The sequence below is a fragment of the Saccostrea cucullata genome, unplaced genomic scaffold (genome assembly GCF_032062105.1).
Source record: "Saccostrea cucullata isolate Sc308-1 unplaced genomic scaffold, CSIRO_AGI_Scuc_v1 ctg4435, whole genome shotgun sequence".
Taxonomy (NCBI): domain Eukaryota; kingdom Metazoa; phylum Mollusca; class Bivalvia; order Ostreida; family Ostreidae; genus Saccostrea; species Saccostrea cuccullata.
The window spans coordinates 14,771-40,184 of NW_026931066.1; the positions used below are offsets into that span (position 1 = coordinate 14,771).

Here is a 25,414-nt window from a genome sequence, read left to right on the forward strand (position 1 = left end):
TAGATTTTAAATATTGCATTGAATAAATAAAATTTGATTAAGTCTCATTTTCCATAAAACACTACCACAAATGTTCGTAGTAATTTTAGACGCAGATTTTTAGCCAATCAAAACCTCTGTGCTCTTTGAGTTTCAGTTTCAGTTTCTCTATTTCTTTAAGCCAACTGGCCCATCAGAGTTATACAACAAACATGATAATAACAAAAAGAAAAGACATACAGAGAGAGTGAACGTAAAGAACACATACACTGGAATAATTCTATACATCAATTTTATTTTTTCTTAACATTGTTGCTGCGTTCAAAAATTTGAATCTTCAACATATCCCGATCCCTGTATGTAAGTTTTGTGAAAATCTGCCTGGTGGTTCTGGAGAAGATTTTTTAGCAACCAGTACTTTTGGTATTGTTTTTCTGATTATTTCCCCTTGTTTAAAGGCCAAAACCCTTATTTTAGTATAAATGGTAGCCCTTCGGCCAAGCATACCCTGTGACTAATTTGAGTTGTGGCCCATATTCTAAAAAGTTTACGCACACTGCACAAATTGCCATAGCATTAGCTCTTGGAGTCTTTGGCTCAGAAGAGCTAACAAACTTTAATTGACAAGATCTGATATTGCTTTTATAAAAATTTTAATAATCATGGCTTCATTGTTCTCGAGAAGATGACTACTTCTATATTTTTTATGTAAAACTTCGATCCCTCCTTGTGGCCCCGTTCCACTACATTCCATGAACTGAATTGTAACGAAATATTGAAACGATAAAATTTTACCGTATTCTGTATGGTAATGCAAAAAAGACCATGCACAATTTAAAAAACATGTTGTTTTTTTCGAATAATTATTATCTTATGCATTTACTTCACTCAAAAACGAATTTTTGATTATGACCGGGTCATTATATCCCACGTGCAATGATTCCTAGGTCAGATGCTTTAAACAGTACCATTTGGAGTCATTTTTGTGTTTTAAAGTTTTCTTACCAGCCAATCAAATTCGAGTATTATCAATAGAGATATAATAATTAGTAATATTGTCCTCTGGATTCTGTGAAAATTTCATTAATTTTTAAATACAAGAAATGTGAAAAATCCTACCTTAAGCCTTCGGCTCAGGTGAGCTAAAATTTTGAGAAACATAAACAGAGAACTAATGTGTATACTATCACCGGGGAAAATAAGTGTCAAACTTTCCGGCAACAATAAAACATAAAATGCTAAAGATGGAATAGCACTTTATTATAAACTTAGGTCGGTAGGGTGAATTCTGGAAATCGAAAAATTGCAACCGAACAATCAGAAGCCTAGGAGTTAACTGATAAACAATGATACATGTAACATTATAAATAATAAAATATAACAATAACAATTAGCACAATTCTGAGCATGAGTGACAAATAGTTTAACTAGAATAACTCATGACATGTTGAGTAGAATGGCACATGTTGAGTAACATAGTACAGTGTAATTATCATTATTATAGTGTTTCATGGTGTTAAAGTAATCATATCTAATTAAATGTATATTTCAAGGTCAGCTTAAATGTCACTAAAATTGTTTTTATCAAAAATCACACCGTGATAATACATTAAAGTTACGTCATATTTTTTTCACTTTCAATTTTTGATAAAATAAAATGTCATCTTCAAAGAAAGCTTAAAAATATTATTTATGATCAAAATAATTTATTGAATAAAAAATATGCGCCTTTTCTATGATAACTTTTGTTCAATACATTCGATACCAACTAGTTTTCACAGACATTTACATGTGTATCGGGACATTGTTTATTTCAATGATTAATTGTCTTTCTCGATGAATGCCGAATCCACCATAAGATGACATCACAAATGTACAGACATACAGAGGATAAACGCAAAAACACCAAGAGCAAGTATGCCTTGTCGCAGACTACTTGTGAAATGTATGTTGGTCTTGTTTTCAGATATAATATTCGAGTTTTTGCTTTTTTGTTTTTGATGATAAAGTTCTATAAAACAAAAAAAATAAAGAGAAATATTTGAACATCGTTTCTTTTTTAACAACTATGGACTCGAAAAGTATAAAGAGAGAAGGCATGTTCAACAGATAACAAATGCTGTTAAAACTGAAAATAGGATGCAGCATTCAAAGGATTGCTCGTCTAATTAAGTTTAATAATGACCGAGAAGCAAACCATGAACGTTCCAACTACGCAATGAGTGTTTAATTGAATCGTACATTAAAAAAAAACATCTTGTGAAAATTGTGCACACATAGTTTCCATAGGAAGGCCAACAGAGAAGTTTCCGTAGTTAGTTATACATAGACTTGTATTGTTAATAGATTTAAAAAAAAAATATATCATCATTTGTTATCTCCGCCTTTTACACTAACAAACAAATAACTTAACGTTGTGAAAATCAAGATTACTTATATAGCAATATGTACATGTACACAGGGAAAAGTGGCTCGCATGATTTTCATGCGATTTGCTTTTCGCATGAAATTCATGCGAAAATCATACAAAAATCGTGTGAAAAATCACACACATGCGAATTTCATGTGAATGTCCTCATACAATATTTATGCGAAATTCATGCGATTTTCATGTGACCATATTTCCGCATGATATACATGCAAATCTAAATTTATCAGTTTTTCATGTATAAATCGTGCGAAATTCGCATAAATATTTTGCAATATTCGTTGATCATTAGAAAAGCAATGAACGAAGAAATTTATCTTTTCAATGTTTATTTAGGTGTTTCTGCCACAGTGAGGGATAAAAATTGACAGTCTCTGATGATTCTAATGTAATATTGTTTGGATGTTTCTAGCTTATCCATTGAAATGAATAATGTCTGTGTTTAAAGGCAGTTTTTCAGTCTTTTTTTCCGTCTTGGCTCCTGACAAGCATTTCCTAAAAAGAAATTTTATTATGAAATTATTAGTAAGTAAGTAAGTAAGTAAATTATTTATTATAGTGACATGTGTTATACAGTACAATGAAAAACATTTAATACAATTTATATCCAAACACCCGGCCCATCGGACCTATATGTCACTTTTAACAAAATATATGAAAAATATATAAACAAATATTACGCATGGCGTTTTTTATACAACAGAGATTGTCGGTGCATGTATGAAAGGTATAAATATTTTGAGGTCTGCCTGGGAAAATTTGTTAAAAGAAAATTTACACTATCTTGATCGGACATAGACAAAGTTGGGTTACATCTAATACTGGTAAATAAATCTGATCTGATATTGGAATATTCTGTACAATTTAAACAAAAAGTGATCCTCGTCTTCTACTTCATCTTTAGAACAAAAATTACATAACCTATCTTCTAATGATTCTCCTTTATATCTTCCAATTTCAACTCTAATTGGTAAAATTCCACATCTAAATTGAGCAAGAATAGATCTTTGAAATTTTGGAATATTCATTTCTAGGTAGTTTTCAGTATTAAAATGTGTTTTGAATTCTTTATACATACGTAATTTAGGTAGTTGTTTCATCTTTACTAGCCATTCATTCTCATAATTTAAAAGTAATCTTCGTTCAAATTCATCTATATCAAATAGTAATAACCTATGATAAACATGTTCAGAATTCACCGATTCAAATAGAGCTTTAATTTGCGACGTCCAGCTATATTTATTACACTGAATTAGTTCCCACAAGAAAACATGTTTTGTTATGCGGTTGTCCTCCATGGTCAGTAAACGATTCCAGTATCGTACAGCGTTAATGCGGTGTCCATGGAAAGGCAGCTTCCAACCGAATTCTCCATGTAGTGCTGGTGTCGGTGTAAATCTGTGTACCCCCAAGTAGTAACGAAGTGCGCGATTCTGTACCATCTCAATGCAGTGATAGTTTCGAAGACCCCATATTTCACTGCAATAGTCCAAAACTGGTGCTACACAATTCAGAAAAGTTTTTCGAAAGTTGAGATCCCTATATCTTTGTATGAACGAATTTTAGAAACCATCCCTCCGAAAGCACGTCCACCTGCTTTTGGCAAAGTATCGGCATTATTTTGGAAACTAAGCTTTTCATGGAATATAACACCAAGGTATACATACTAATATTCCAATTGTTAAGGTCAGTTGGAACCAATTCCTAATTTAGGATGACATGAAATAAAATAAATACAATGATATCACTTGACAGGTCCATGTTTTGTCAATTTGTATATCTTAAAGTCTCACATAAGAAGATAATTTCACTAGTATGTGTTACAATAAAGCTTTGATTAATCAATTAAGTAGACTCTCAGCAGATAATTCATGAAATAAAAAATAATTTAAAGAAATAAATAGTGAGACAAAACTTTAAAATCAGACAAAATATGCCTTATGCACCTTTTAGGAAAGAAAATTAGGAGACAGTAAATATACAATGTACCTACCCTGAAATACATGTGGGTTTCAGATGTTGACAAACAGCCTTACACCATCCAGGACTTTGTAACATGTGCACCTAAAAAAAATAAAAAAGAGTTCCCTTTTATTTCAGTGGCACAATTCTGCTAAAGATATGATATTCCTAGTACAGGAGACCCAAATTAAAATTGTAGCCCTAAAAAAATTTACCAATTTGAAAATTGAAAAAAGAAAAAGAAATTGTTTCTCTACATATATTGTTCGACATTTGACTAAGTTCATTTTGATGGTACTGCATGCATATAAATTATGCTTTGAGCAAAACAAAAGACCCTCTGTTTAGTACTTTCATAACTCCATTATAGAGGCATGTGTCAGATATCATATGAAAGAGTGTGTTATTGACCTAGTCCACAATTTGGGTGCTACCCCTGCGAGGTGAAATTCATGATTTCAGGAACTTTTATGAATCGTTCATGAACATTCATGATGTGTTCATGACTGGTTCATAAAGATGGTTCATTTTAAAGACAGAAAAAATGTAGAGTTCAAGGTATTATGAATGTTCATGAATTTTCATGAAGACTAAAATAATTGACATTTAATGATTGACAGAAAACACTCAATACTCTCATAATACAACTTTGCATGCAGATGCAATTGTTGAACAAGCCCCTGGTATAATATATGTTTAATAATAATTCTTTCACCATCTGAAAAAATAAATCATGAAATCTCTAAACATTTAGTGTTTTTATTTGATTTTAATTACACAAACACTGCATCACAATTGACAGCATTTTTTTTTCAAATGCATTACTTGTGTTTCTTCATAAATTAAATTAAACAGTTATATTCATCATAATGATCTTTAATTAATATCGTTTTTCATCACACAACTTTGTTCGACCGAATTTTCTCTAACATCAAACTTTAAACAAGTTGTTGGAAAATGAAACATTCTGGAAAATGAACTTTGTGAGCTTCGTTAAAAAACGTTATATATATTTATTAACAACTTAAAAATTATATCACTTGTCTGTACTGTACCGTATTATTCCTGGATCGAAACGCTACATACATTTCAATTTTGGTGCAGTTAAAATGTCAAAAGTTTCCCTTGCTTCGTGCGTAAATGATAGAGCACAGACTGCATGGTTGTAGAGTATCTATGATCCACATTCGTATTTTGTAGTTTTAATTCTCCTATGCGTCTTCACAGCTCAGAATATTCTGTCTGAGGGCGAGATATTGTTATTATCATGTCATAGGGGGGCGCCATACTTGCTATACGAAACTAAAAGTCAATACATGTATAATTTATGACGTAAAAAAATCGAATTCTTCATTGATAAAACTTATTTTGATATAAAATATTGTATTTTCAGTGAAAAGTTATTCAGATAGTGTTTGTAATTTTTTTTAAAACAGAAATCTTGGAAATTCGAAACTGAGGCATTTCTTAGCTCTACCGTACATTTTTGAAAAGGCGCAAACTTGAAAACGCGCGAGACTTTGGAAGTGGGAATTTGTAGTATGGAAGAATCAGTATTTGTGATCTATTATTTGCATAGTTACTGTGCCGTTTTCGTATTGTATAATTTTATTTCGATCGGGTTCAATATTCTGTTTATACTAATTATGGTAGCCATGCGGTTTGCCTGGCGTTTTGGCCTGTGAAGTTTGTTGATGTTGGCCTCCCTAAGGAGTAAGTTTTATATTGTTTTACTTGAATTTATATCTAACTTGATCATCTGTATCTAACAGTATTATGCAAAATATTTTATCATGTTTAAATTCTGCAACTACAATGTTTTGTAAAACCGCGCATTTCCAGCATGCGATAGGCATAGGCCTGGCTCCGGGGCCATAAAACTTAGCCAGCTAACTTTTGAGCTCAATCTAAAAATCTCGGATTCCGGGCTAAACTTAGACCGTCTCACTTTTAGTGTGCCATAAAGGGAGATTGAGCTCATTTTAAATTTTCTAACTCGAGACGGAAAGTGAGACCAAAACTGAGTTGGATACCAAGTGCATTGTGGGATATTGTTTACACGTGACAGTGCCACGCCCACTAGGTATTGCGCAATAATAAAACGTATTAAAATAAAATTCAAAATAAAGACTGTTTTTGTTCTTTATGTTTACTATATGTTAATTTTTACGTCATTTTTAATAATTGACGTCACTGACGTCATCAACTTTCATGTGAAATGATAGTTTGTATATCAAAGATGTTAAATACACGTACCTGCAATATCATAATATCTACTCTTGAATGTGGATAGATCTACGGGGAATTTGATGTACCTCTGTGCAAAACTCGCAAGAAGGGAACACACAAGGCGAGCGGCTCTTCCAGTCGAAGACTTGGTGATTCCCAGTGGTTCACCGACGAGGTTATAAAATGATCCAGTGGCTAGGAACCGTAGGGCTACCAGCACTTGTAAAAGAGGGAGCAGGGCGGAGTTTCGTTTCGTTGGTCTTACAAGATCATTGTACAGTAATTCCACAAGGAACATGATAGTAGCAGGCCGAAAACGGTATTTCACATAGATTTCATTCGGCTCCAAATCTTCTAATGGATTACTTCTATCCCTGAAAACACGCGGACGGGGAGCTTTTCTCTGCCTTTGAATGATGTTGAAAATATTCAATCTCGCTGCCGAAGACGCCATATTGGAAGTGAGACCAAAAATTATGAAGTTAGACACCTTTTATGTGATCTAACTTTTTGAGCTCAAAAGTGAGACCAAACCAAGAAAGTGAGACTGAGACCGAGACGGCAAATTTTCATGGCACACCTAACGTGAGACTGAGACCAAAAACCTAGACCGTCTCGAATTTTGATCTCAAAAGTGAGCTGGCTAAGTTTTATGGCCCCGGAGCCTGTTCAGCTCACATGTTAAAGTTACGCATTTAATTTTGTATGATTGCTTATGATTTTGATATTTTGTCAAATTCTTATTATGCTTTTGTAATTTGTAGTTTTTCACCCTCTAACAAGGTGTGTCCAATAAACAGTACAGTCACTGATCTTTGTCAACTTTTAAAGAAAATAACAGAATATGAAGAAGGAAGACTATATATAGGATCGATCTACTTCATAACTGGTGAGTGACAAAAAATGGAGACAATCACTGAGTCAGAAATCTGTCTGTAAATGTTACTTTCTATTTGTAAAATAACAACTAATTAAAGCACATTATAATAAATTAATATGGCTCTTTCTTTAATGCAATTTTTGTCTAACTTTGTTTTGAGTTTGGATCCGACCATATAACATACATGAATTATAGACTAAGACTCAAAACTCTCATAGGCCTGATTGATCTACAAAATGGCGGTCCAAGGAAATAGGCTTAAATTCCACTCAGAATGTTTAAATTTGGAAGTGTCTTTGATGCAAAATTAAATGAATCTAAAATGCAAGAAAATGCAAGAAAATACAAAAAGTCTTATGTTTTACAATCATGTGTACTTTCAGAAAATCTTTCTTTTTGAAGGAAAAAGAAAAGCAGTTCACAAATGTTGCTGAGCAGAAGAGAAGAAACTCTGGCTGCACAAAAATCTGAGCTCTTGAAAAAGAAACAAAAAAAAAAAAAAAAAGAAATGAAAATATGAATGATATTCAATCAAAGGATCCAAATGATGAAATTCTGGAAATTCCACATGGAGAGACAATAAGGATTTTTGAATTGACCATCTCTGCTCGAACTGCTTGAAAGCACTGAAAACTGTTTCCCTGGTGCTGAACAAACTTTTCTCCTAGACTGGAATTAAAAACTGTTCAATTTCTGGCATTAAAACACAATTTGAAACATGCTGAGGAAGGACCCCCCTCTCCTTTTGACCAAGTAAGGTTAAACATTCTGCAAAGAGTTGCATTTGAATTGAATTTTTTTTATACTTTTACAAGGAATGAACTACATTACTCATTTACTATGGTTTAATGTGTCAGATTGTCTATTTTAATTTTTTTTAACAAAGATTTTGTTGCCTTGGTTGGAAAACAAAAACATTTCTGTAAAATCTTTCAAGATGCTGTATTATAAATCATCTACTGTTACTTTTTTTTAGCATGACTTCATGCATTTTCATGAATAAACATGAATAATAATATTTCATTATTTGTTTACGAATAAGCAAGAATATTCATGAACACTAATGGTTCATGAATTTTATTCATTCATGAACATTCCTGAAAAAATTCATCAAATTATTCATGAATAGTTCATGAAGATCCTATGAACTTATTATTGGACATTCTTGAAATGATGAATCTTCATGAATATGACTCTTCATGAATTATTCATGAAAAAAATATTCATGAATATTCATCAATTTTCTTTCATGAATAAAAATTCATGATTTGAAAATGTCCAATAATAAGTTCATAGGATCTTCATGAACGTTTCATGAACATTTCATGAATTAAATTCTTGAAAAATTCAAGGAAATTCATGAATTATTCATGATCGTCTCGCAGGGGTATTGTAACCAAATGAAATAAAATATTTAATTTTAATTGTGATAGCGCGCGCAGCAAGCGTCGCGAATTAACGCTCGTCACTGCGAGCTCTTACAGCAACTCCAGTGCAAAGAGAAAATTCGGACTACTGAACATTATACGATAGAATTTTTTGAGGACCCACAATGCATCACTTGTTAAAGCTACAATCTCACGAGAATAGCAGCAAAAGTTGAACTAAAAGTAAAAATGCCCTGATTTAATGGATGAGTATTGAAGATAAATAGTAAACAAAATGTTCTTCATTTACTTTCATCACTGTTCAGGCTTCTTTTTGGAAATATGTAACTCACATATGACGTCAAGTGACGTCAGAGTCTAGATGCACCAAATGTCATGTGCAGTTTGCCGAGCCCAGTCTAAATTGTATAACAAAATAAATATCTGTTCTCGCCATAACAGCTGTACCGTCAACATATTATTTGTATTTGATGACATAGGATTTAACAGACTTTTAATACTGAAAAGATGATTTTTTTAAAAATCTACATAGAATGATCAGAATTCCTGAATAGTGAAAACATTAAACAGCTGTTAAATGCAATAGTTATATATTTATTTATTTTTTGGCATAGCCCTCAAATCATTCCCCGAGAAGATGGTTCTTTAGTAAGACCTATGTCCAAAAATATTTTGTGTTTACAAGTCTCCACACATTTGTCAAAATTATGCACACAGTAAGAGTTAAAATAAAAATCACTTTTTAAATAGTGTTTACATCTGATGGAAAAATTAAATTTTCAGCAGAACAACTGTCAGAAAAGAGCTAGAAAGGCTTACACAATCACTTTTTGAATTACTTACGCAAGACTTTGTAAAGCCTTCAAATAGGTGTCGCTCGATCAATTCACCATGCCGCGTTACGTACTTGTAGAACCTGAATTAAAAACAAGAAACCGAATTTACTTTGAAAATTTTCGTTGCAACTTGAATATCAATAAATACGTGCATTACAAACACAAAATATGGCAAACGATTTAAAAAACATTCATTTTTACCTTTGTATCAAGGATCAGAGCGCAATCAGCCAAAAGGAAAGTCTGAAACAAGTCACATGAGGTTCTTTCGCTGACTTGTTTTTTTTTCCTGCAGCAGGAAGTGCAAGTAGAACCTGGCTTATTCGGCTTGTCGGTTTCGTATTCGTCACAGAATCGGGAAATAACTTTAATTTTCGTCATTCAATTTTTTTTATCTTGAAAATCTATTTCTGCGTTAAAGTCGAACTTTGATGACAACGGTTATAAAATGTAAGTTACGGAACCAAAGGTAGTTTTACTATGGAATGCCGTACGTCACATATTACGTCATCATGCGGCTGAGAAAGCAGACAAGAAAGAGCAGAACGACTGCATATTTTCTGTAAGTTTATATTTTCATCTTCTACTTTTTATATCAGATAGATGTAATAACTTTCTTGGAAATATTTGTTGACAACTTAAATAATATATCCAGGTAGATACTCATGCTGGTGTGTTGAAAGATATGGACCTGGCACAGGCTCTCTGCATTCTTATATTATCAAGATACTATTGTAAAGGCTTAGTGAACTGAATAGGCCTAATGTTTTTTTTTTAAATACTGTTGCACCTGAGTGTCCGAAATATAAATGCAGCAAGCCATATCACACAACACTGCAGAATTATACATACATGTACAAAATTTCAAAATAGATGGTTTTTCCATATTTAAAAGCAAGAGTTATTCCCCATGGCCGCCATGTTGTAGGGCAACATTCCCAGTTCCCTTCATTATTCAAGGGTGAACCAAGTTCAATTTGTTATACTGGTTACTGCATGAGGTAAAGTTAACACGATTTTTCTTTTGAAAATACATTTGTTAAAGCCTCTGTTAATTCATAATCTTGAGATTGTAAATATTTTCCTCCATATATTTCTGGCATTTAGGTTTAAAATTGGTTGCTCAAAGAGGAAAATTCACTGCTTTGCCCTACAAGATGGAAGCTAAGGGGAATAACTCCTAGGCAAAATATGTCAAAGAAGTAGGTAAAAGGATATGCCTGGTAAAGTTCTTATGAAAAGAGCTGCTTTTTTTTTTTATAAATATCAGCTGTTATAACTTATAGCCATTAGGTATATTTAACTTGTGTACATGTACATTCAAAAAAATATGCTGATATAAAGAAGCTAAGTTATCATGGTAGTACATTATATAATAGGCCTATCAAGAAGGCAAGACAGGAGTCTCAGGGGCGGATCCAGGAATTGAAGTTAAGGGGGGTTGCAAGAGCTTAGGCAGGGGGTCTGGTTGCCAGCTTGAGGCCCCCAGTGGGTCCAGGGCAAAGCCTTGGTGGGGGTCCTTGGGGCAAAGCCCCTGGAAGTTCATGGATTCTAGAGCTAGGTTTTGTAGGGTAAAATTGAGGTCTACCGAGTAACAAGTAAACATTTTTAAACGTTTTCTGGACAAAACTACGTTTTATGCTAACTTTGACAATTTTAGGGGGCACACACTGGTATATACTCTATTCTCTGACCTTATTTATGGGCGCCGCCATGTTTGGATCACGTGACTTGACGCCATGAAGGTGCTGATAACGTCATAATTCGGTATCTTGAGTGCAGTAACTTTTTTCCGTTATTCATCAATTTTTTGGTCTAATACTTATACAAACACGCGTTCATATGAAGTAAAAGTTAACCGATTCATTCTTTGATTTGATCTCATTTTTTATTCATTGTTCGTGTAATTATATGTTTTAAAAAAATAATGATCGATTGATTGAATGTTATTGTTTTAGGCAGAGTTGGTTGTATTTTATCAGTATTTCAGCGGTTTAATAAACATTAAGCCGGGTTTTCTTTAAAATAAATTTTACATGTAGCAAGATTAAAAGGTAAAAACTTATATAAGTAAGAATATTATGTCTTTTACACAGTGAGAAAGAGGGGAAGAGGGGGGAATCATATGAGTAAAATTATAACAGGTGCGAACGTAAAGCCATTTTGGAAAATAAATATGAGTATACAAATACAAACAAATGTACGACTGGAACTTTTTACAATTCTTGTTTTCATTTCTGCGATGATTATTTTCTAGTTCATTATAAGCTGTACGTGTTAATTTATTCATTATCCATGGGTCCTCGTGGGATATTGGCAAATGAATACTGTATCTAGGATGTTTTAAAGAGGGGCGATTTGACGACTGATCCTCCCTTTTTTACTTTCCCTTCTCGTATTTATTCAGATGTCATTTTTTAAAAAAATATGCGTGCCATATATAATGGTTAAACAAAATTTATAAATGACGACAAAATCTCTTCCAGGCCCGACAAATCTACATCTGTCATTGTGAATATTTTTTGACTAAATTTCTTAGGGATGCATGTGCATGGCTTCAATATTATTACAGCTAGGTTGATCATGCAAGCGGATCATTGATTTATTTTTAAAAAGTATCACCCTCCCCTGCCCTTGATTTCCTTATCTATTTCAGGTTAAATTGCTTGCAACGCTCTATATTATACCGGTTTAACTATAAATCCAGAACTATAATTAATTACTCCAATTTTCTCCGTTTTTCTTTCTTTTTGCAGCTTTATATATACAGCTTCATGTGTGCTGGACTTTGAGTTAAATGCGGTTGAAGTTTTAAGTTACTTATAATACATGTGTATACTAGTATACTCAGAATGCAAGTCACCGCTAAAACTTTCCTAAGTGATTTCACACAACCAACATGTGTGGAATCATTTCATAAAAAACGATAATCGTGTTTAATATTACAGCACACCCTGAAATAATATGAAGATTTTTTTTTAGATTATTCCTACTCAAATGTTAATTATGTTATAAATGCAATACATGAAACTAAGTCTTTTTTTTTTTTTTTTTTTTTAAGGGGGGGGGGTGATTTTCTCGGCAGGCAGGCTGTTCATATACATGATTGTATATAGGCCAATGGATATTGTAATTAAAATCAGATAAAGAAGAATAGAAAGTTTTAATTTTTTTATTATCTCAGATGTTATTATATAAAATAACGCTTAATTAGTTTAAAGGGTTTTTTGAAGCTTGGCGTATCTGGTCGCGGTGACATATGACAAATTTTGGAGCGGCCGCCGGGTCGTCTCCCAATAACAACAATGTGGCGACCCCAATGGGCAAATATTGTGCACTGGGTAAATTGCGCGAATGCACAACGCCACGCAAAATGGATACAATGGACCAATATCCCATTTAAATAGTATCCATGTCAAATGAATGGGCCAATGTCCATCAAAATGTATAATCAATACAATATGATACAATGGGCCAATATCACATTATAAATGTAAGCAATGTGAAATGCAATATTGTTCAAAGGGCCAATATCCCATTTAACAATGACATCAATGTTAAATCATTACAATATTGTTCAATGGTCCAATATCCCATTAACATATCCAGGTATTAAAAATGTTGAGATTTGATTTATCAATGTTTAAAATCAAAGTAAATGCGCAAATAGCGCCACAATGCGCAAATAGCGCCACAAATGCACAAATAGTGCCACAAATGCGCAAATAGCGCCACAAGATGTCATACGATGTTTAAAATCAAAGTAAATGCGCAAATAGCGCCACAATATGTCATACGAGTTAACAACAGCACTCGTTCATGTGAGGTGGGGTTGACGATAACGAACAAACATCATCTTCATGGAACAATCCTGATAGAAAGACATCTGTAACTGCACCGCGACGTTGACGGATGACGGCTGTGTTACGTGCGTCTCGACTTTTCCTGAAATATATAATGCAAAAACACGGCAGTATCGACTATAAACAAAAACACACATATAATTTTCAACAGTGAACTGCACAAGGATGCGGTGGGAGGGTGGGTTTTTTAAAATATGGATCCAAAATTGAAATTTTTGTATCGCCTGAACCAACCTAGAGGCTCTACCCATGTGCTCGTCTGCTATCTTAGAAAGGAGGAAATTACGTCACGTATACCATGTATATATAGTCACTGTGGCAATTCTAACAAAAAAAAACTGGTATGCGCAACCCGGATTATTCCGCGAAGCACATATTCAATCTAAAATGGGCAATGCACATGTATCACTGATGTGCATTCCTTGACGTTGCTTGAATATGGGTTATTATCTCAGATGTTATTATATAAAATAACGCTTAATTAGTAATTTAAAGGATTTATTTGAAGTTTGGCGTATCTGGTCGCGGTGACATATGACAAATTTGGGAGCGGCCGCAGGGTCATCTCCGAAACAATCAACAACAAATGTGGCGACCCCAAATCGGCTAAATATTGTGCACTGGGTAAATTGCGCGAATGCACAACGCCACGCAAAATGGATACAATGGACCAATATCCCATTTAAATAGTATCGATGTCAAATGAATGGGCCAATGTCCCATCAAAATGTAAAATCAATACAATATGATACAATGGGCCAATATCACATTATAAATGTAAGCAATGTGAAATGCAATATTGTTCAAAGGGCCAATATCCCATTAACAATGACATCAATGTTAAATCATTACAATATTGTTCAATGGTCCAATATCCCATTAACATATCCAGGTATTAAAAATGTTGAGATTTGATTTATCAATGTTTAAAATCAAAGTAAATGCGCAAATAGCGCCACAATGCGCAAATAGTGCCACAAATGCACAAAATAGTGCCACAAATGCGCAAATAGCGCCACAAGATGTCATACGATGTTTAAAATCAAAGTAAATGCGCAAATAGCGCCCACAATATGTCATGCGTTAACAACAGCACTCGTTCATGTGAGGTGGGGTTGACGATAACGCCACATGCTCGCAAGAGCATCCGCCACCAATGACACAAATTGGTGACGGCGTCGTCACTTCCCCACCTCTGTCACCACTAACCAGCGCCTTTTATAGTTAAGCTTATTTTTGTCTTAATCATTTAAATAGCTATGGTCATGATAAAGGTACCCCTTTTACTTACCTTATTAATACTTTCCTTATTTATGGAAAAGCACAGCAATTATTCTAACTTAAAGACAGCCAAATGATTTTCAATTTTTGACAAAAAACATTGTGTGTTGCCTGCTATTGGATCGAGGCATGATATCGGGATTAGATGGATGAATTTTCTAATGCGACAGACTTGATAATATGACAGTATATTGTATATTTTCAAGGATGGCAGTTGGACATTATATCTACAACTCTTTCTACCTAACATAGTTTTGTAAGATCTGTGAACAATTCTATTGCGGTATTTGTGCACGATATTGATTCTTGTTCAATGATGCTGAAAAGGACATATTGGGGGGGGGGGTAAAGATGTTCAACTGATAAGAATCACACATTGTTTGTATCTATGCTTGAACACAACCGAAAGATGTGCGTAGTCAGAGCACTTGTATTCCAGAAATTACAATGAAAGTAGATGTTAAACTGTTCTCAGCATGTGAGCACGACAGGCCATGCGCCTGTATGGTATATATTCTCCATGTATGGAAAACTAATTAATGCCTTATTGTAAACGATGTAAAAAAAATCATGCTTATTGATTAAACATGATGAATCAGATGATTTGCATGCTAAAGGGGGATTGATAATTAGTATTTGACCGATAATTACAGGCTTATTGAGCCTGAGTGATGATATTATACCTATTTAAGATCATGGAAATAGGTGTTTGACTTTCCCTTTCTGTTAGATTTTCCATTCCTTTCAAGACGCTTAGACTTAAAGAGGAGAATAACGGGTATTAAAATGAATCTATATTAGAATGTTCTTAACTTGACCGATGTTTAAGTTACCCTTAAATAGGGTAGTTCCGACTGTACGTATAAAGTCCCCTAATCCCGGTGTACTCTTTTCTCATCCTCGGCTATAAAGTTTGCTATATAATCGTTTAAGTAACTTCTTACCCTTTGTCCTAAAAGACGGCTACAGGTTAAGGCAATTGACATGATTGCTACCACACTAATTAGATAGAGGCAGTAAATTGCTAAAGGGATAATAGGATCTGCTGATGTGGTATTGGCTACCCTAAGTTCATTTTGTTCTTGATTAAACGTATACTATTACAAGCCTATTGTGGCTATATACGCTGTGTTAATATATATATATGTTTATTCACCAATCAAGGGCCCACAGGGGGCATGAACAATTATTACAAAATGATAACATTGATTACAATTCTATATTAAGGATAATGTAACATGACTTGTGATTAAGTTTGACATTCTAGAGTGCATCACCACACTGGATCAAAAGCATAGAAACCATAGAATGATAAAAGAAAACACAATTAAATAAAAATGATAGATATAAGGTAAATTAAAAAAAAAAAAAAAAAAAAATCTTGTAGTAATGGCAGTACTCTAATATAAAACTAGTGCATCTTGAATACAAAGGGCACCAGGGGATGATACCTCTACACAGCCAGTCTGGCAAACCTGTACCCTAAGTATTGAAGATGGTCATTCAAAAAAAAAATCATTTAAGTATTAACAGAAATAGTAATTTCAATTAATAAGTACTTAGCATATAATTAGAAACTTAATGCAAACTAATCTCTTGGAGTTAGTTCAATAGATATTTGACATATGCATACCCACATACACAAACACACACTTACTGTTACACAAATCCATGCATACAAAAATAATAATTTATATACAAATATATGTATGTATAGTATATATTATAAACATACACTTATTGTTACACATATCCATGCATACAAAAATAATAATTTACACAACAAACATATGTATATATATAAACAAATGGTACTATCCTGTATAAATGTAAATCTGTGATCTTGAAGGTAGCATACAATTAATGTAAAGAAAAGGTAACTTGGATACAGAGGGTACCAGGGGACGATGCCTCTGCACAGCCGATTATACTGGCAAACCCGTACTCTAAGTATTCAAGACACCCATTCTGACTGATTCTGTACATTTAAGAAGGGAATGAGGGGACACATTAAATTTCCAAAAAAAAAAAAAAAAAAAAAAAAAAAAACAAACAAACCAGGTTTACTAATACTTTTCATACTTCAGCTCTCATAATCATTTTACTGACTTGAATCAGTATTTGCACATCCTTATTAGTCATGAGCCAATTTAACTTATTTTCACTGTCCAAGTTGTGGAAATTCTTACAGGAATCGTTTATTAATTCATACAAGACTTTTCTTTCATCCTTAATGTGATTACATGAAAAGAGAAAATGTTTCTCATCATCAACTGTTTTGTTATTGCATCTATTGCAGTGTCTTTCTTCTCTAGGAATACCTATATATCGTCCCCTTTCAATATTAAGTCTGTGAGCTGATATGCGAAAACGAGTAAAACTTCTCCTCTGCTCAAAATTCTTAATTAAATTAAGATACTTTTCTTGACCAAAATTTTGTTTAAAAGTGCTATAGCATCTCAGCTTTTTATCAGAGTGTGATTTAAGTTGAGAATTCCACTCTTGTATATAATATCTAAATAAACAATCTTTAAGTTCACGTTTGAATTTGTGCATTTTGACTGAAGTTAAATCACGAATACCCTCGATATTGGTAATAAGAAAATTAATGGAGCTGTACCAAGAAGGGATGTTTTTCTCAAACAATGATTTGGATTCACAATATGCATCTTTTAAAATTGGGAAAGAATGGCGTAGATTTTCAAGCCTATACCAGTACCTTATCATTGATCTTACAATGTCAAAGTGCAGGGGAAATCTACCTAAATCAGACAATACAGCAAAATTAGTTGCAGTTTTATGCACACCTAGTACTGATTTACAAAATTTCAAGTGGAGTTTTTCACAGAATAAGTTGGAGTATATTTTATCAATAGTACAATTGGGTATGCTATTTTTTTTGTAAATGGATTAAAACAACCCCAAACTTCAGATGCATACAATAAAATAGGTTTAATTGTATGGTCAAAAATATGAATAGTGGTTTTAACCTCAGGATTCAGGGAAATGAAATTTTTCCTGTGTTTAAAAAATGATTTTAATGCTTTTTGATAAAGCTGCTTTTGAGCAAAGGAGAAAGAACCCGAAGAACAAAATGTCACACCTAGATATTTGTATTCAGACACATAAAACCTACACTGTTTGTAAATTTGACAAAAACTTAGATGATCCATGCAATGAGGTACAAAGCTCTGTCAGATGATGATGGCTTATTAAAATTGTGAACCAGATATACAAGAATTAATTTTTTATTTTGACATGTAAAGGAAGTCTCGTCATAATGGATTCATCCCCGATGTCGGTGAATAGCTGTAGAGTATCATGAGAACTCCCTTCAGTATCATTCTTAGCCCGAAATTCCAATCACATATGAATGTTTAGTTATCTAGCTTTAGTAACCTATTGACAAGGTTTAAAATTTAATGCCAAGCATATTACAGTAAGGCCTGGTTGATGCACGGCTAAGCGGTATGGCCCTTTGGGGGGGGGGGGGGGGTGTTGTTCTGATAAGATTTGCGTTTTGTAGCTGTGAATCGAATTTACATAATGTGCCTATTTCTAGCTCCAAGAGCACTAAACATGTTGTGAACCCCTGGGCTTTATCCATTTTAAGCAGTGTTCGAAATTCGTAATTATTTTCAGTGGGTCCAAAGGACCCACTGATAAAGGGTCTACACAAGTCCTTCCAAGGCAGCATAGGTCCAAAAATAATACCATAAAATATTTTAGGAAAATAAACTTTAATTGACAATCTTGGTTAGTTTATTGATTCCCTATCAATAAAAAATCATGTTATTTAACAAAAAATTATGTTAATATTACTGTAAACACACTTCTTGTCCCCTGTAACATAAAAAAAAAACCAGGATCTGTCTGTGGGGTTTGTTTTCTTGCCTAATGTACGATCTCACATATTGAAGCATAATATTCCATTTAAAACATTATTTTTCACTTTCCCTAAATACCTAAATAAATATGGCCAAACATCCCAGGACTGAAGTAACCAGGTGGGATATTTACAGTAGACACCCAACATGGCTGTCTTGCGCTAGAAAACGAAGCTAAACAAATTGGGGGAGGGAATGCTAGATGATGTAAAAGTGATCATTCCTCTTCATATTTAAGTGAAGGTTGACTAGGATGACAAATTTATATTTCAACTAAAGCTATGATTAACATTCTTTATAAAAATTGCATCAGCTGATTGAAACCGGCACAGATTTGGTAGAAATTTGAATGTGTTGGTCGGGTTATCGGAAAGAACATATTTTTAGGCCTTCTTTCTTGGCAAATCATCATCGGCCCAAAATCACTTCAAGGACCCATATAGTCATACTATACATGAGTCCTTCCATTTGTACGTCGGCGCAGGACCGACGGGCCGACGCTAATTTCGAACACTGATTTTAAGATGTATACCTATTTGAGCACACAGGCAAGTGCCTGCCCATCCTGCAAAAATATTGATATTTTAATAGATAAGTGATGTGTTTTACCTTAACCTGCTTATTTTGTAAGCGACCATTACACTAATGTAGAGAATGTATAATATATTATAATACATGTAAATTGATGTAATATGGAAATACTAGTATTTTGTCCATGGATTAGCCTATAGGCTTCCCTAAAATAAAGTCCTAACAGCTTACTTCCTTTTGTATATATACCAATATATGCGTTTGCCTTATCTGTTTTAGAAAAAATGGTCCTGTAAGTCTTCGAAACATGGCATCAACTGTGTCGAAAGTTATTCAGTGTTAAATGTTGTTCCCCTTGGGTCTATGTGTGCGTGCGTTATTGTTAAATGGAAGTAGGTAGGTAAAAAGCGTGATCGAGCGCGAGCAACCATATCGTCCCGGTTGGGGATATTTTGAGGGATGGGTGTTTGTAATCGGGTCAAATTACATCCCCAGACTCAACTACCCCTTACTCTCATTTGGCCGGAAAAACGTCCCCATTTTGATTTTCCGATACGAAGTTAGTAGGAGAAATAGTTTTAGTCCCCGTTTATAATAACTCAAATTCTGATTTAAAACCCTTGTCCAAAGCACTGCACGACTGCTCGTTTTAAGTCCAAAAGAATTTTGAGAGTACCTGAATTATGACTTAGTGTGCTTAATCTAAGACAGTAAAGATGTTGATTATGAGACTTAAATGACTGTGCATTCCTATGCACTTGTGTTGACCTTATACAAGTGTTAGACTGACACATGCTATATTTCATGCACCTGTAGTCATACGGATAATTTTTCCTGTAACGTTATTGGTTTTGTAATTAGCATAAAATGTTTATTATTATTATTATTTGTTATTTTTATTTTGTTATTTCACCCTAAGAAGGTGGGCCACTTATTCGTGACCACCCCTTACCTAAAGTTCGCCTTTTGAATTATGGCCTTGTCTTTGCTTGTGCGTGTCCAAAATTTTGATTGAAACTTTATAACAAAAAAACTTGTCTATTCATTTCAATTTGTTTAAAGTTAATTGAATTTATTTTATGAATCAATGTATAATTATATATTTTTAAAGAACGGCTTGTACAGTCTAGTTAGAATAAAACGTTTATTATTTCACCCTATGAAAGAAGGCCACTTACTCGTGACCACCCCAACACGAGGCAGTGATAATGGATAAATTATATAAATGTATGGTTTTTCATCGAAGTGATTTAAGCAAGAGTTATTTCCCCCACGGCCGGCATTTTGTGTTGTAGGTCGACATTCCAAGCTTCCTGGCTTCATAACATTCTAAGTTAAATTTGTTATTCTGGGCACCGGAATAACGATAACATTTTTATTTTTTGTGATAATACATTTGTAAAAGCCGCTTTCAATTCACATCAATGTTCATTTGAAAATTAGACCACTAGGCTTAGTTAACCTTCAATCCGATGAAAGCATGCGTAATGGATATAATCTTTCAGTGAAAATGGACAAATGTACTCTATTTGAGAAAACACTGGTAGGCTAAAACGTATTTTCTTTTTTAAAATATCGATCCAAAATTGAAATGATTGTATCGCCTGAACCAACCTACCCATGTGCTCGTCTGCTAACTTAGAAAGGAGGAAATTACGTCACGTACCAAGTATATATAGTCACTGTGGCATTTCTAACAAAAAAACTGGTATGCACAACCCGGATTATTCCGCGAAGCACATACTCAATCTAAAATGGGCAATGCACATGTATCACTGAGATAAAATCCCATATTCCTTGACGTTGTTTGAATATGGGTTAGTATATATCACTTTATAGAGTATTAAATAAATTAATATCAGTAAGGTAACATTGGATAAATAACACGACGGTCGTCTAGATTTTCTCGACTGACACATTTTTATGTTCCCCAAACGAAGTTTGGGAACATATTGTTTTTACTTTTTCTGAATTTTTTCTTTGTTCTCCGGTACTTTTTTGTCCGCGAGTGTTCTCGTAAACTACTCATCCGATCTAGGTGAAACCTTTTTAGGGTCACTAGGTATGTTGTGTAGATGTGCGGAACGAAGGTCATTTTGCGCGCACGTGCGTGCAGGTGCGCTCACGTGTAACACGTGAAATGATCAATATAATACATTTAGCCGTAACTTTTTAAATATTGGATGAAATGCTTTGAAACTCATAATATAAGGATATAATAGTAGTATAGACATGATGACATGGTCAAAATAGCAAGATCTCACGCGCATGCAGGTGCCCTTCGCTGCGATTGGCTGAAACTTAAAGTCTAAATATCTATTTTGTTTTCTGACAAAATCCTTTGAAATTTTGAACATAGTCTTACATTATGAAGATCTACAGCATGATATATAAGAATAATCATGAACGCACGCACATGCACGTGTGCTGCAATATGATTGGCTAAAACTTTAAATGCCTACAACTTTCTTGGTTCTCAATAATACAGGGTGAAATTTCAAATATGAATAGATATAATGATTGCCTACATTATACTACTATCAAAAGTATTACATGGACGTGCATGCACATGCGACCGCACACAATGTATTAAAAGACAGTATACTTGAGTGTTTGATGTTCATGCAGAATTAAGAACTTCTAAATGTCAAGACATGTAACATACTGAAGCATGCAGATCTTTTTACCCTTGACCTTGAAACTTAGGTCAAGGTCACTGGTAACCTGAATAAAATGTTGATATTAACTATTTACCAAAATCACCTTGACCTATGAACTTGAAATCGACCTTAACCTTTGTCCTTGACCCAAGGGTAAAAAGAAACATGAAGTACATGTACATGTATCTAGAAACACCTTTCAGAGTTTATTTCGGTTGACAGGTTAGAAGTTAAAGAGGTGGTGGTTTTTAATGACCTTGACCTTTCATCCAAATGTCACAATCAATCTTAAGTTCTTGGAATAAGATACAAGATTCAACTCCAACGTTAAATAGGTTAAGAATACCCCCCCCCCACACACACACACAAACAAATCAAATTAATGGCAACGTAGAGAATCACTGTTAAACTCAAATAACACCTCGGACCCACATAAAATTTCAGGAAAACTGCAGAAAAGAGCTCGAGGAAAGTGTATTAAAATATTTTATTTGAGTTTCCAAAGTATATAGAAATTATTAATTTATACAGAAAAAATAACAAATCCTGTCGTGTTTAAAATTAAAGTGCAGATGACCAAAGTTGGCATATAAGCCTTTTATAGCCTATTTATTCAGATGTCGTTAATAGCATTCGATTCTACTGATTTGAAATAATATTTTAATACCAAGCATCCTTTGTTTAATTTACCTTTGAAATTTATTTGAATTTTTTTTAGAATTACGCAATCCCCAGAAATAGCGATTTTAGGTATATTAAAAAATCAATATACATGTACGCTCCTTCGTAAAATAATCAGATATTTGCATTCATGAAAAAAATATTAATAAGAAGGTGTTAAACAATATAGGTCACATTAGCTGACACGAATGTCTTTTTAAACATCTCTTGTAAAACCCAGAGAGTAGCCCCCTATGCATTGGAAAAAATGAATAGTTCCGGTAAAAAAACCTTTATATATTTATTTACAAAGTATATAAAATTTACCAGGCACAGGTATCAGAGTTGTCAAAATGGCCTGAGAGGAAATATTAAAAAAATTCTGAACAGAAAGGAAAATCCCTTTTCCATGTATGGAACTACTATTGAATAAGTTCATTTTGATTGGTTAGGTATTGGTGTGATACCCTTAGTCGACTTTAACCCTGCCTTGTCGTCGGAATAAAACCAACTTTGAGCCCGAGGTTTAAATAAGTAGAGAAGTAAAATGTGAATCGATATATTAAAAATATGACATATGCTTGAGAAATGGTAAATTTATGTATGTATTTTTTTCTTTGATTCGCGGGATAGAAAGATATGTTAATCGCTTAATCAACATGCCATAATCATCTTGCATATGCATGTACATGTACGTGTGCGCGCATGCAAAACGTTAAACAATATATCGTTGATAGTTGATATCATTGTAACTTTTATATTCTTAAATGAAATCTTGGGATACTTAGCATATTTATAAAAGGTCTTAGAGGAATAAGGCACGATAAGGGACATGGGGAGCGTTTGGGGAACATCTGTAACGGTCCCCGTTACAATTAGCACTAGTTTTTAATGAAATAGTAAACAAGAATTTTTTTTTAAATTTTGTCTTAATTTATTTGTAATTGATAATTATTTTTATTTAGTAAACTAGCACATGGTGTGTAAAATTATATACTAAGCGTCAAATAAAAAGGTTTCGGATACCTACGAGCGGTTAACTAGAAAAATGATATTGAAAATTTGATTAAAAAAAAATACACACGTGTATATCTTCTCTTTAAATTTATTTACTATATAACATACTTTTCCAGTCGTATATCAGCATGTCCGACTTTGGAAAACAAAGAAAACAATGCATTTGTCACCCATTTATTCGTAGTGCTTACTGTCATTCTTATCACATTATCAGCACCGTAATGGCGGCCGACGACAACGCCGCCGTGTGACAAAGCGCGATAACTCCGTAAAACTTGTGAAAAAGAATCGTGTATATGCCCCAACTTAAATCCGCCACTGAGTCAAAGCCTAGTTACTTTCCAATAATGAGTTGTCACGTATAATATACTCACTACTGTAGGTCTATATTCTTTATTGTGGTTACTAAAAATAATAATGGCAAAGCTAAAAGCAGTTGCCAACCTATAATTTTTAGACTGGGTAGTAGGAAGGTAGTAATATAAAAGGCATTTTAAAAAATAAAATGTTTTCAGATTTTTAATTTCAGATTTCAGATAACAAATAATAGAGCTTTTCATAGACTGTCCCCCACTAAATATGAATAATCTCCACTCTTTATCTCTTGTCAAAATCACAGCTGTTTGGAAAACAACAATTGAACAAAGTCAAAAATAAAATATAGTTTTAATGTCCTTAAATATTGAGAAAAAATTATTACAAGTGGCGTGAAAAAATTAATTGTGTCAGGTGCGTTTTCTATTGGACAGTAGGCAACTGCCAACAAACAAATATTTATTTAAGGCCCATGTTTTAAAATAATTAGTAAATATTGTACATGTGTATGCTATACTTACAGGTATTTGCTAGTAATAAGCAGATGGTACTCCATTATACTGCACTGATAGCTTCTCAAAGATTATAAAATTAATATGATACATGCAAACAGGTAAGAAAATTCTAGAATAGAGGGAAATATTTGTTGCAGATGTACCGGGTCAACAGGTGTGTGAAAGTCAGTCAAAATATTGGGTCTCAATCAGCTCAGTGGGTTAGTGTGCTGGCAATGTACGCCAGAGGCCCTGGGTTTGAGTCTTGGTTGAGACTTCACTTTTCACCACCTGTTACAGTTGTATATATTGATATATGAAAATAATACATGTATTATATTGTCACATTGTACTATAGCAATTGTGTTAATTATTGAATGCATAGCAAAACCATTAGCATTCAGACTAAATTAAGTTAAATTATAGTTTTCTTTGTTAATTCATAGAATACTTGTGACTTGTGTAATAAAATATGTTACAGAGATAATGAACAAAATGTTATTGAACTGACATTTTTGAGTTTTTCTGTAGGCACAGTTAAAATGTCAATCATCACAAGATCAAACTTCAGTACCAGAGTAACCCTAAATCAATTATCATCCTGATTTGTCAAAAGACTACATGTAAGTAATTTGTATGAATATTTTAATTAATTTGGACTCTTTAATCTTAACAATTATATCAAAGCTGCACATATTTAATTTTTGCCATCTAAACCAGAGTTCAATATTACAGAGAACAGTTTAGAGGTGGAAACTGATAGATCATTTGAAGAAGATCCTGTTAAAGTAGTCATAAATATGTTTCACAAAACAATGAACACCTTGTTACAGCATCCTATCTTGAACAGCCTAGAACAGGTATTTGTTACTTTCACTCAAAATGTTTGAAAACTCTAACAATACACAACTTGTAAGCTAAACTCCTAAGTTCAATATTACAGAGAACAGTCTGGAGGTGGAAACTGATGGATCACTTGAAGAGGAAACTCACAGTTAAAGCAC

The 25,414-nt window shown here is 33.5% G+C and overlaps 3 long non-coding RNA genes across 3 annotated transcripts; 2 read left to right on the plus strand and 1 right to left on the minus strand.

Moving 5' to 3' along the window:
- Positions 1-2,719: 2,719 nt before the first annotated feature.
- Positions 2,720-10,028, minus strand: LOC134231256 (uncharacterized). The gene is made up of 4 exons (XR_009984528.1): positions 9,904-10,028; positions 9,710-9,782; positions 4,401-4,471; positions 2,720-2,902 (listed from the first exon to the last, which is right to left on the minus strand). It is a non-coding gene; the product is annotated as an uncharacterized LOC134231256 (long non-coding RNA).
- Positions 6,058-8,401, plus strand: LOC134231255 (uncharacterized). The gene is made up of 3 exons (XR_009984527.1): positions 6,058-6,082; positions 7,363-7,487; positions 7,881-8,401. It is a non-coding gene; the product is annotated as an uncharacterized LOC134231255 (long non-coding RNA).
- On the plus strand, positions 10,016-25,398 carry LOC134231257 (uncharacterized). Its single transcript, XR_009984529.1, has 5 exons — positions 10,016-10,264; positions 24,440-24,529; positions 24,942-25,033; positions 25,146-25,270; positions 25,354-25,398. It is a non-coding gene; the product is annotated as an uncharacterized LOC134231257 (long non-coding RNA).
- The last annotated feature ends 16 nt before the right edge of the window (positions 25,399-25,414 follow it).